Below are 11,157 nucleotides of genomic sequence, written 5' to 3' on the forward strand. Positions count from 1 at the left end.
TTTTAGATTTCATTTTGCATAGCCATATTAGTTTTGCGGGGATACCATATTCAGACAGCGCGGCATATACGTAACTCCTTTGCAGCGTAAAATCGAGAAAATGAAGGTGTGTGTCGATTCTCCATTCATGGGTCTTTTCCGAGATTTGGCGTATTGTGAATATTTTGCGATTGTTGATTTTTCTTTTCTTATTCTTCTGCACCTTATCATAACTGCCATTAAATTAGTCTTGGTGCAATTTAGTGGTAGTGCAAAATGCCCATCCCTGGCCACCGTTCAGCAGTCACAAAACGCCAAGCCCATTTATAGCGGAAACTCGTTCTGCGTACGTTTGAATTATAAAATTTCGTATCAGTCTACGAAAATGAAATATTATTAATTCTCTAACTGATATACATATCACACAAGATTTAGTCATAATTAAAAAAAATTGGATTTGGTACATAGTTTGATAGCTCATTAAATTTAAGTGTAATGAAGTGCTTAGGTATTCGCGTTGAAGTTTGATGATTCTTTTCTTTCACGGCACTGCGTATTTTTTGCATAAAAAAACTGTAGATTTGCAAAGATAATGCGCTGCACCGTCCGGAAAATAATTATAAAAATTAACGGGACTGTCTAGCAACTTCAGACCTGCTTTTTAGTATATAATACTAAAATTTAATGGGCTCCAAAACTATCGCCCCGATTTTTTTTTTCAACTTTGATTAAACATTTTAAAATTGTGATGACAATTTGTCAAATTTTTCTAATTTTTGTATAAAATTAAAAATTTGGACTTACATATATGGACTACCAGAAAAAGTCAATTAATTTAATTATAAATTATAAATAAACCGTAAAAAGTGGTGCAAATGTTAAGAAGGTGCTAAATTTTTTCGAGGGCTGTAGGTGCGGCCAGCAAACCATTAAATACGCCACCAATCATAAATGTCTTATTAATAGGAATGAATAATGCAGCCATAACAAAATTAAAAGTTAAATATTCAATTACAAATACATATGCAGGCAAGTGCTGGCACCTGCGTGGAGTAGGGAGGTATTATCGCTTCTCAATGGCTTGGCCCCGCCTAATGGCAAAATGCATTAAACTTAATCCCCATAATTTGTATATAAATCAGTATCATAAATTTCGAATGAATCACAGAGCAATGTAACGTATGCGAACCGATAAAAATGCTGATGAAAGAGGAACGATAAGAGGTTTTTGTTGAAAAAAAAGAAAACAAAAATAGTTGACCTGATTGAGGGCAAATGAAATGAGTGAAATTATTTAGTAACTGTGTAGCTGCTTCCTCATATCAGAAAGTAAACATTTGAACAGGCATTAAAAAACCTAAAAAGGATAGAAAACTTTAACAGTGAGTAAAACCTTAAGTTATACATACACAATACATAGGCGTCTTCGATTCACCACTTCTCTACTCGCTATTTTAGGGCTCTGCTGGCTTGTGAAAAAATTTGTATGTGAAAGCAATAATAAATTTATCGAGCAAGATTCGTCACTGGCGAGTATGGTCATATCTGATACTCTCTTTTCTGATATTATGCAAGCCTTATTACACTGGGTTCCTGGCCATCGCGACATTGAGGGTAACTGTAGAGCCGTTGAACTAGCGAGACTCGGCACCAAATTGACCGATGAGTATATAGACAACGACATAGGAATACCCTTACAAACACGTAAGCTACTCATCCTTGAAGAAATCGTAAGGAAAGCAAACGAAAGATGGCGTGATGAAGCCAGCTGCAAAATCGCCTGTCAACTGTGGCCGACTCTAAATGCTAAACGCACAGAGTCTCTGCTAATCCAAAATTAACAAAGTCTTATCACACTGATTTCAGTCATAACGGGGCACTGCCTTATAGGTAGACACGCCCAAAGGATGGGTGTGCAAACACATGACTTCTGTAGAAGTTGTTTAGATAAGCCCGAGGAAAAGACAATCTCGCAACTACAGGGTTGCCAATATTCGACGGACCCATCTGGCAACCCTGTATCTTTTGACAGAGATGTCAGATCGCTTCATGATATACCGCGTTGGAAGCATCAGTCCAAGCAAATTTTTACCATGGAATAGTACACGCCACGCAAGCGCTCCCAAATTGCTGAAATTTACATTCAACAGAAGAAGTCAATTGTGAAAACTCAACGTGCGTATAAAAAATTAAATAATGTGAAAAGTGCGCCTTCTAAGAACACCATTAAACGTTTGTACGAAAGGTTTTCGACTGGTGATGCTCTTTCTAATCCACAGAGGCCAAATCAAAACCGACCAAGGCGATCGGATGAGAATATTGCTCTTACACGGGTCAGTGTTGAGACGTCGCCAAGGACATCCCAAAATCGCCGTTCTCAGCAGTTGGGCATTGCTCGGACCACTTTACAACGAATTATCCGCATTGATTTGCATTTATTCCCGTATACGATTCAATTGACGCAAAGATTGGAATGGGCCCAAAGAGTCATCGAAATCCGTCGGGCCCGTCGAATATGGGCAACCCTGTACTGTGCCACTGATCTGCTCTACGCATTTTTACTATTCTAGGTAAACTAAAATGCTTGAAAAGCACATACTAGTTTTAGAAGAGATAGGAACAAGTTCCCCACGCGGCATCAGAAAGGGCTATGAGTCTGAGTGTGTCCCACAGAACAACCGCTTCAACCTAATCTAACCTATTACACTGTGTTCAGACAGGGAAACCTTTGTTAGGCAACTCGTAAACTCTTGGTAGAGAGGTCTAGTTTGGTAAGGAGAGGGACAGCGAGTTGCTCGTGCTCGGTCAACATGCTTTGTGTTTTCGTTTTCTCTCAATGCTATTGTTGACTATAGGCCAAATACACAAACAAGTACAAGACGCTCTTTTAGCCGTGTCTTAACGTAGGCTATAATACTCATTAAGTATTTCCAAACAAATGCCATTTTGGGTAGCACTTTTCCAGTTATTTATACCAGTTACTTCAGCTATTCGCTACTCACTAACAGATAGCGAATCGAAGAGGCTATACTAATTTCGGTTAGATTGCACAAAATTTTATAAGCGAATCAATACATTTTCACTTGGATTGAAATCGAAATAGAAGTGCATAATTACATTACACGCTAAAATCAATTATTCCCCAAAATAAAACGGTTCCGGCAATTAACTCCGGTGTCAAAAAATATTACACATATCTCCGTGTTTTGAAAGTGTGCGTCGGAGTTTCACTTTCGAGAAGGTCAAAATTCCACTTCTTGCCAATCGGCAAAGGAAACCACGACATCAGATAGAGAGTTCCCGAGGAGAGAGAAAATATTTACGTGTAGCGGCAATTTGAAAGTTTACTTCTGAATTTTACGGGTGGTCAAAGTTTTCAATTTTTTGAACATTCTTTTGGTAAATCGGTTTAAGAAACTATGCGGTCCTTACATTTTATTTGTATTTGATGTGTTCAGCAGTTCTATAGAAAACACAATGTGGCACATCTTTGCAAAACATTTTAACTCTATTCTAACCCGTTTGCGGAAAAGTGTCATAAAAAAACATACAACTGAGGGTTATAGCGAATTAAAATGTACTATAAAAATATTTTTCAGAAAATTCTATACCTCTTAATAAACTAAAGTCCAACATTTAACTTACAGGGCTTGGCAGTCGAAGTATAACCAATTAAAAAGGCTATAAATTTAGTTTGGAAAATTACTTTTATTCAATTCAAAAATTCAATTAAAATTTTCAATTAAAAAACGTGTGAAAATAATACGAAATTAAGAATCAATTTACTTTTGCTCGATATGAGCACTTTTTGCCTTGACTATGGCCTTGAAACAGTCCAGAAATGAATCGCAAGCTGCCCGAACGTGACTTGCAGGTATTTTGACCCATTTGGGGACAATGGCCTTTTTCAGCGCCTCGAGACTGGTGAACCTTTTAGCTCGAACCTTGTTCTCCAAAATTATCCAAAGAGAATAATGCATCGGATTCGCGTCTGGTGAGTTTGAGAGCCATTGTGTGGATGATATGAAGAAGCCATTCTTGGTTCACTCGAGCTTTGCGAGACGCTGCCAAGTCCTGTTGAAACTTCCATGGTCTGCCACCGAAATGTTTCAAAGCAACCTGCAGAATACTTTCCCGTTAATATTTCGGGGGAAATCCCCATTTGTTCTCCCGCCCCTTTTAAAAAAAGGGGTATAAGGGGGGGGGGGGGGTAGAAGGGTGTATCCCCATCTTAAAACTGAAAACAAAACCTACCGGAGGCTTATAGTTTTTAAGTTATTTGAGTTTAAAAATTGTAAAATTGACCAAGAATCCTCCTATTTTGGTTACTACAACCAGCCGAAGTGCTGCCAGACATCGTATAAATAAACAATTTTAGAAGATAATAAATGACTAGAAATACAAAATTTTACAAATTATTTCTATATTATATACGTCTATTCATATATATATATATATATATATATATAGGTATATTTATGGATATATGTATATATTTATATACATATATATATTAATGCTTGATTTTCAGTAAAGTATGTTTGATTGTATGCATTTTGAATATAATATATGAAATATATATTTTTAATTCCAAATTTTCCCTATATTATGAATATATGATATATGTATATATATACATATATATATTTAAAAAAAAAACGAAAAAAAAGCGCCGCAGGCGAAAATTTGGAATAAAAAATCGCGCGATTAAATATATATAATAAATAATAAAATCGCGCGATTTTTAATTCCAAATTTTCACTATATTATACATATATATATTTAAAAAAAAAAGAAAAAAAAAGCGCCGCAGGCGAAAATTTGGAATAAAAAATCGCGCGATTTTTAATTGCAAATTTTCACTATATTATACATATATATTTAAAAAAAAAGAAAAAAAAAGCGCCGCAGGCGAAAATTTGGAATAAAAAATCGCGCGATTTTTAATTCCAAATTTTCCCTATATTATGAATATATTATATATATTCTTTTTTATATATTAAATATCTATATATAAAAAAGAATAATTAAAACATTTTGCGTAAAACTTTTTTCTGCGTAGGCGGCCTACGGCCGCACTTCAAAAAAATAACCCTTAATAGTGCAACACCGTCTCCGCTGCACATAGGAGTTTTACGTGAAGCGGAACTGTATTTCGAAAATCATATCGATATTGTATTTATATATATTTATGAACTCAATATATACACCTTAGAGGTTGTAAACCCCCATTCCTTCATTATTCTAACAGAAAAGAGTGTGTGGAAATTATGTTCCTATGTTGCTTCGTTTTCAATCGCATTCTATTATTTTTTTTTATTTTTTGCTTCTGGCAGCACTCCATTCAGCCATGCTTTTCAGTTATTGTAAATTTAGCTGGCATATTTGGAGTTAGCAACTTAAAAATGCAATATAAATGGTTAATTTGTGGTATAAATAAATAAAAAGAGTTAAAAACGTATGTGTATGTTAATATAGTTTCAATATTTATTAAAATAAATGTGATAAATGCACTTATTCTATCAAAATTTGGTGAAGATAAAAGACAAACTTTATCAACAAATAACTTAAAAACTATTATTAACAGAATAGTGTTGGTGCTAGTTTTAGCAAAATAAGCACGAAGTGAACATCTCCTGTGAATTTCATTGAAAAATTCGTAATATTTCTCTCAAAACAAGTGATGGGAGAACACATGGGGTCGGAGCCATATTTCGCATTTACCTTCACACTAGGCTCGATGAAAACGATTGGAGAGCGCCTATCTGCGGTTATAGCGGCCCAAACCATTACCTGTGGCGGGTGCTGCCTCCTGGTGTCCGATCGATGACTCAAATTTCTCGTCAGAAAACACAATGTTCGCTCCTTCTCTCTCTCAAGTCTAACTTGTTATTGCTTTGGTGTGAGATCATGCGCCTTTTGGATCTGGTAAGGCTTGACTTTCGGATAATTTTCCAGTATGCAGCGGATGTTACGGTGAGATATTTTCAGTTCTTACGCCATTTGATTGACACTTCGTCGGGGATTTCGCTCAAGTCGCTTCTTCACTTTTTAAACCATTTCACGTGATCTGCTGTCTTTTGATGACCACCTCCATGAGGTTTCCTGATGCATCCTTTTTGTTTGTATTTGGCCTAATCCTTCCTCCGATTTTCGGTGCGCTCGGTGTTTAATTTTGCTGTTTTCCCACAAATGGAGGGACATACAGTTTTAGGCAGACTCCGAGCGGCAGATGGTTGTTTTATGCCGAGCTTTTTTCATAGCAGAAATATACCCGGAGGCTGCCGAGAGACGACCGCCATTTAGAAATAACTTTTTCTATCACTTTGACGTTTCATGGACGGAAATTCGAACCTATGCCCCTCCGAATGGTAGTCGTGCACCAACTCATTCAGCTACGGTGACTACATGCGGCTACGCGATGGATAATTTTAGCAAAAAGTAGCGCAACGGACGACGAGATAAGGGCGACATTGATTGCCCTTTTCTGCTCCAAAGTATTAAGTTTCATACACCTTCAAGAATTCTCGTCATGCTTTTCTTTTTTATCTAAATAAGCTTAGTACGAATTGTGCTTGTACTGATGCTATTCAAGGAGCGCTTCATGGTATGAAGAGATCACCAATTCTAACTTTCTAGATTTCTCAGTTTCAAAAGAACGAATTATTTGTGCTATTGAAGGGGGGTGCCTGGTTTATAAGGCCAAAAAAATCATTTTTTTTCGTTTTAAGCGATTCCTAATATATTTCAGAATATTCACACAAAGTTACAGAGCCTAATTCTCAATATTTCCGTAGATACAAAGCCAAAGGTAGGCGAGCGTTAGGTAGTTACGCTGTGACCGGACAGCTATAGTACAAACTTTATCTTCTTTTCTCAACTTTTCATTTTTATGATTTCTTTGAATTGGCGTACATGAATGAAAAAAAATTATTGAACCTTTTAAAAAGATTCATAGTTTGTTCCCTTCAGTATTAAATTCTCTTTTATTTGAACTAACTAAATAGATAAAAAAAAATTTCAAGATTTTTATACCAATTTTATTCCATTTTGGAATTTCTCTCAGTTCTCATAGTTCATCTAGAATAAAAAATCATGATAATTAGAAATCCATTTGAATTTTTTGCTTTAGATAATAATTACGAGCTGTATCTTGTACGCCAGTTGGAAACTCCAGCGTTGCAGCGCTCTACTAATTTCTATGTTAAACACTTTTTTCAACTTATTTTAACCAGTACAAAAATTGTTTATACTTTTTAAATGTTCATTAAAAGATAGAAAAAACTTTGCAGTGCTAAATTAATTTTTTCCTTAAAAAAAAAATCGCAAAGAGATGCAATTTTTAGACCTCATAAACCAGGCTCCCCCCTGAACTCCCTTTGTTTAGTTGGTATTTTAGTTTAGTTGGACATAAGTTTGTAATTTAATTATATAATTTCAACATTCTTTAATTTTTACTAATCGATATGAAATCATGGTTTCTTGACTTTTTGAATAAAAAACAAACAAAAAAAACCTTCGTACAAACCAAGCGGCACAGAAGGGCGTTTGAAAACTGCAAAAGCTGCTCTTTTCGGCACGATTTTCTCTGCTGCGGAAGCCCAATGTTGGTGCAAGAAAAAAATGTCAGTTTGTTTTGACTAGATACACACACACATTTATTTATATGCACATGCACATGCACTATACATACATATGATACTTATCGGGAGGCAGCAACAGTAGTTGTGTGTATGAGTACATCGCCGTGGGAGCAGTTTGATAATGTTGCCTTTATTCGTTGCTTTGATATTTGTAAACCGCACATGCGTTTTGTTCTTTTTTTTTTGTTTTTTTTTTGGTTTTTTGTTTTTTGGAAATGTGACAAGCTTTTTACTACATTTTGCTCTTAACTATTGTCGTTACGCAATGCATGCCGCCTTCTATGTAATGTGGCAACCGTCCGTCGTTTGCCTGCGAAAATTCACATTTTATTTTAATATTCACAATTTCCTTCATCTCCCTTTACGGCATTATCGCAACTTCGCTTTACGTGGTGACATTTATTTTGTTGCTGTGTGGTTTTGCTCCCAGTGGTTTGTGGTGTCTAAAATGCCACAACAGTCAGTTTAAATGTAAAACTGGATAAGGAAAGCGTAAAAACGTTTTATTTATTTATTTTATTTATTTACATTTTTCGCAAAAATGCGGTCAGGCATTAAGTGTTTTCAATAACATATTTGCCAATTGAATTAGAGAAAAAAACTTAAATTAGCGCTTACAGAATGTAAGCTAAAATTAACAACCGCAGTGAAGTAACATTCGTGTACTAGAGAAGGGACAAAGAGGGAGCGGGGTAGAAAGATGTTTCTATAAATACATTAAGAGGCTCATTACTGCAGTTTTGAAGCATCATTCTATGTCGAGTGTTTTTTAAGAGCTCGATAGCTTAAAATGATAATACAAAACAGAAATATTGTCGGAATGATTTTTTTGTATTATAACCTGGTAGATAATTTCTTGATATTTATTTTTTGAATATGGTATCCGATTTATATCTGCCGCGCCTAAGAGTTGCATGGTCCATTCGATCGGCCCAAAAAATCGATTGTTAAGCGCGCTGAATGGCAAGTTGCGCCGTCTGTTGGAATCAAATGTCGATGATGTTTAGTTGACAAATTTTTTGGAAAATAACGTAGAAGATAGCTACTTATGTTCGTTAGAACTACACATGAAATACATTTGGAAAACTCTCTATGCATACAGCAGCAGTAGACTCCCGCACAAACTTACACAGTGCATATTACGAAAAAACGTGTTTTGGCTCAAACAACTCAATGACGCAGGTATGGAGTTCGGCATAAAGCTTAAAGAAAATATAGGTCAGTCCATAAGTTCGTGCGTTTAAATTATTTATTAATCAATAATATATTTTCCTTCATTATTTACAATGACTTTCCAACGTTTAGGCAAGTTTTAAATTCCCTGCTCAAAAAATTGTTTGTCCTTGGAGCCAAAATTCGTTTCGATATCCCTTTTTATAGCTTCTTTTGAGGAGTAGTTCTTGTTACTCATAGGTGATTGAAGTCCACGGAAAAGGTGATGATCACAAGGTGCAATATCCGGAGAGTATGGTGGATGCGGCATTAGCTCCCATCCGAGCTCGCTCAGCTTGTCTAATGTTTGCCTTGCGGTAAGAGGTCTTGCGTTGTCGTGGTGAAACAAAACTTTGCGTCTATTCACTAAAGACGGTCGATTTTTGTTAAGTACCTCATTCAGGTTTGATAGCTGATGGGAATAGTAACCAGCAGTTATCGTCTGGTTTGGTTCCAGAAGTTCATAATAAACAATACCGCCCATATCCCTCCAAATAGACAGGAGAGGAGAATCTTCTTGGTGTGAAAGCCATCTCTAGGGGTCGGTTCTGGTGTTTCATCTTTATCTAACCAATGGCGTTTGCGAACAGGATTATTGTAAAGGACCCATTTTAATCACCAGTAACGATACGGTGCAAAAAACTTTCATTTTTAAGCCATTGCAGCAGCTGAGATAACACATTCGCTCTCTGCTGAAGGTTGGCGACGGAAAGTCTATGCGGAACCCATTTTCCCAGCTTTGAAACCTTTCCCAACTGAACCAGGTGCCTGTGAACTGTCCCATGCGATGAATTTAACCTCTGAGCTATCATATCCACTGCCAAATTTGGCTCAGCTTCCACGAGTTCGAGCAAGGCGTCGGGGTTAAAGACTTCAGGACGACCAGTGCGCGGGACATCCTCCACGTCGCAGTTACCACTTCGGAATTTTGAAAACCACTTTTGCGCAGTCCTTACACTCACAGTATCCTCTCCGTAAACTGTGTTTATTTCTGCAACAGCAGTTGTTGCATTTTTACCACTTCTATAAAAAAAAAGAGGTTGTCTGTAAAGTCGGTTTACTGACGATAGTTTAACGTGACAACGTCATAAGAAAATACTGATGTAATGGTTGCATTTTTCAAAAGAAAATTTTAATTTTATTTCTTTGATAGATATTTTGTATGGATATAGAGAAGGAGGTAAATGGAATCGCAATGCATCAGACGTTAATAAGTCAACAACACTAAGAGACAACATCATCGATTTGACTTTTTCAAGACACATTACACTCGAAACACTCCCTTTCATTTACTACTTTTGTTATCAAATCATATCGTAGAGAATAGATTCGTACATTTGATATGTCCATATGATTTGTATGCATCTTTACATATAGATTTGTTCTTTTTGTTTGAAAATTGCGCGAAATTGTATATATGCATGTTTATGTATATGTATTGGCATAGGACATATGTATATTAGACTATGAAAATTGCACCAAAGTATATGTATGTATGCATGTTTATATACATACATATATTAGTATACAACATATCTTATAAGGTATGTGGTAAATATTACCAAACATTTTTTCCTTCATATATAATAATAAATTAATAATAAAAGCATTAAAACAACAGGTATTATTAACAACACGTGCTTCGGGCCATAGGCTAGATTTAAGTTACGGATACTTTAGCATTCTTAAAAACTTTGAGCTCATCCCCATGGTGCTGGATCGCTGTACACCCACGCTAGGTCCGAGTGGACCTTTTTCTACTCACATTCCCTCAAGGGATGAGTGGGCGGGGTGCAACATTTGGCGGCAAGGCATGGGAAACATGTTCACGGATGGCTCGAAATTGGACGGAAGGGTTGGTGGGGGAGTATTCTGTAAGGAGCCTCCCATCAAACTTAAATTTAGGCTCCCGGACCACTGTAGTGTTTCCCAAGCGGAGGTATCCGCAATTAAGGAAGCGGTGGACTGGTTGCTTACTGCGGTAATTACCGTTAAGGAAGTAAATATTTACTCCGATAGTCAATCGGCAATTAGGGCCTTGGGCTCGCTGTTTGTGCGTTCGAGATTGGTCGGGGAATGTCTGGCTTCTCTCACGATTGCATCCGAATACTTCGTCATCAGAATACTTCGTCATACTTCGTCGCGAAATGGGAGAATTGGGGTTCCCCTGAGAACCTGTGGTCTGCTCCTGGAAAGATGGGTCTCGAGTCAACTCAGCGAGCGCTGGGCTAATGCGCAAACGTGCAAGGTCGCGAGATCCTTCTGGCCTTGGGTAGATCGGGGACGCTCAAGGGAACTCCTAAGGCTAACAAAGCCCCAGCTC

Source organism: Anastrepha obliqua, chromosome 1, assembly GCF_027943255.1.
Source record: "Anastrepha obliqua isolate idAnaObli1 chromosome 1, idAnaObli1_1.0, whole genome shotgun sequence".
In the NCBI taxonomy this organism is placed as follows: Eukaryota; Metazoa; Arthropoda; class Insecta; order Diptera; family Tephritidae; genus Anastrepha; species Anastrepha obliqua.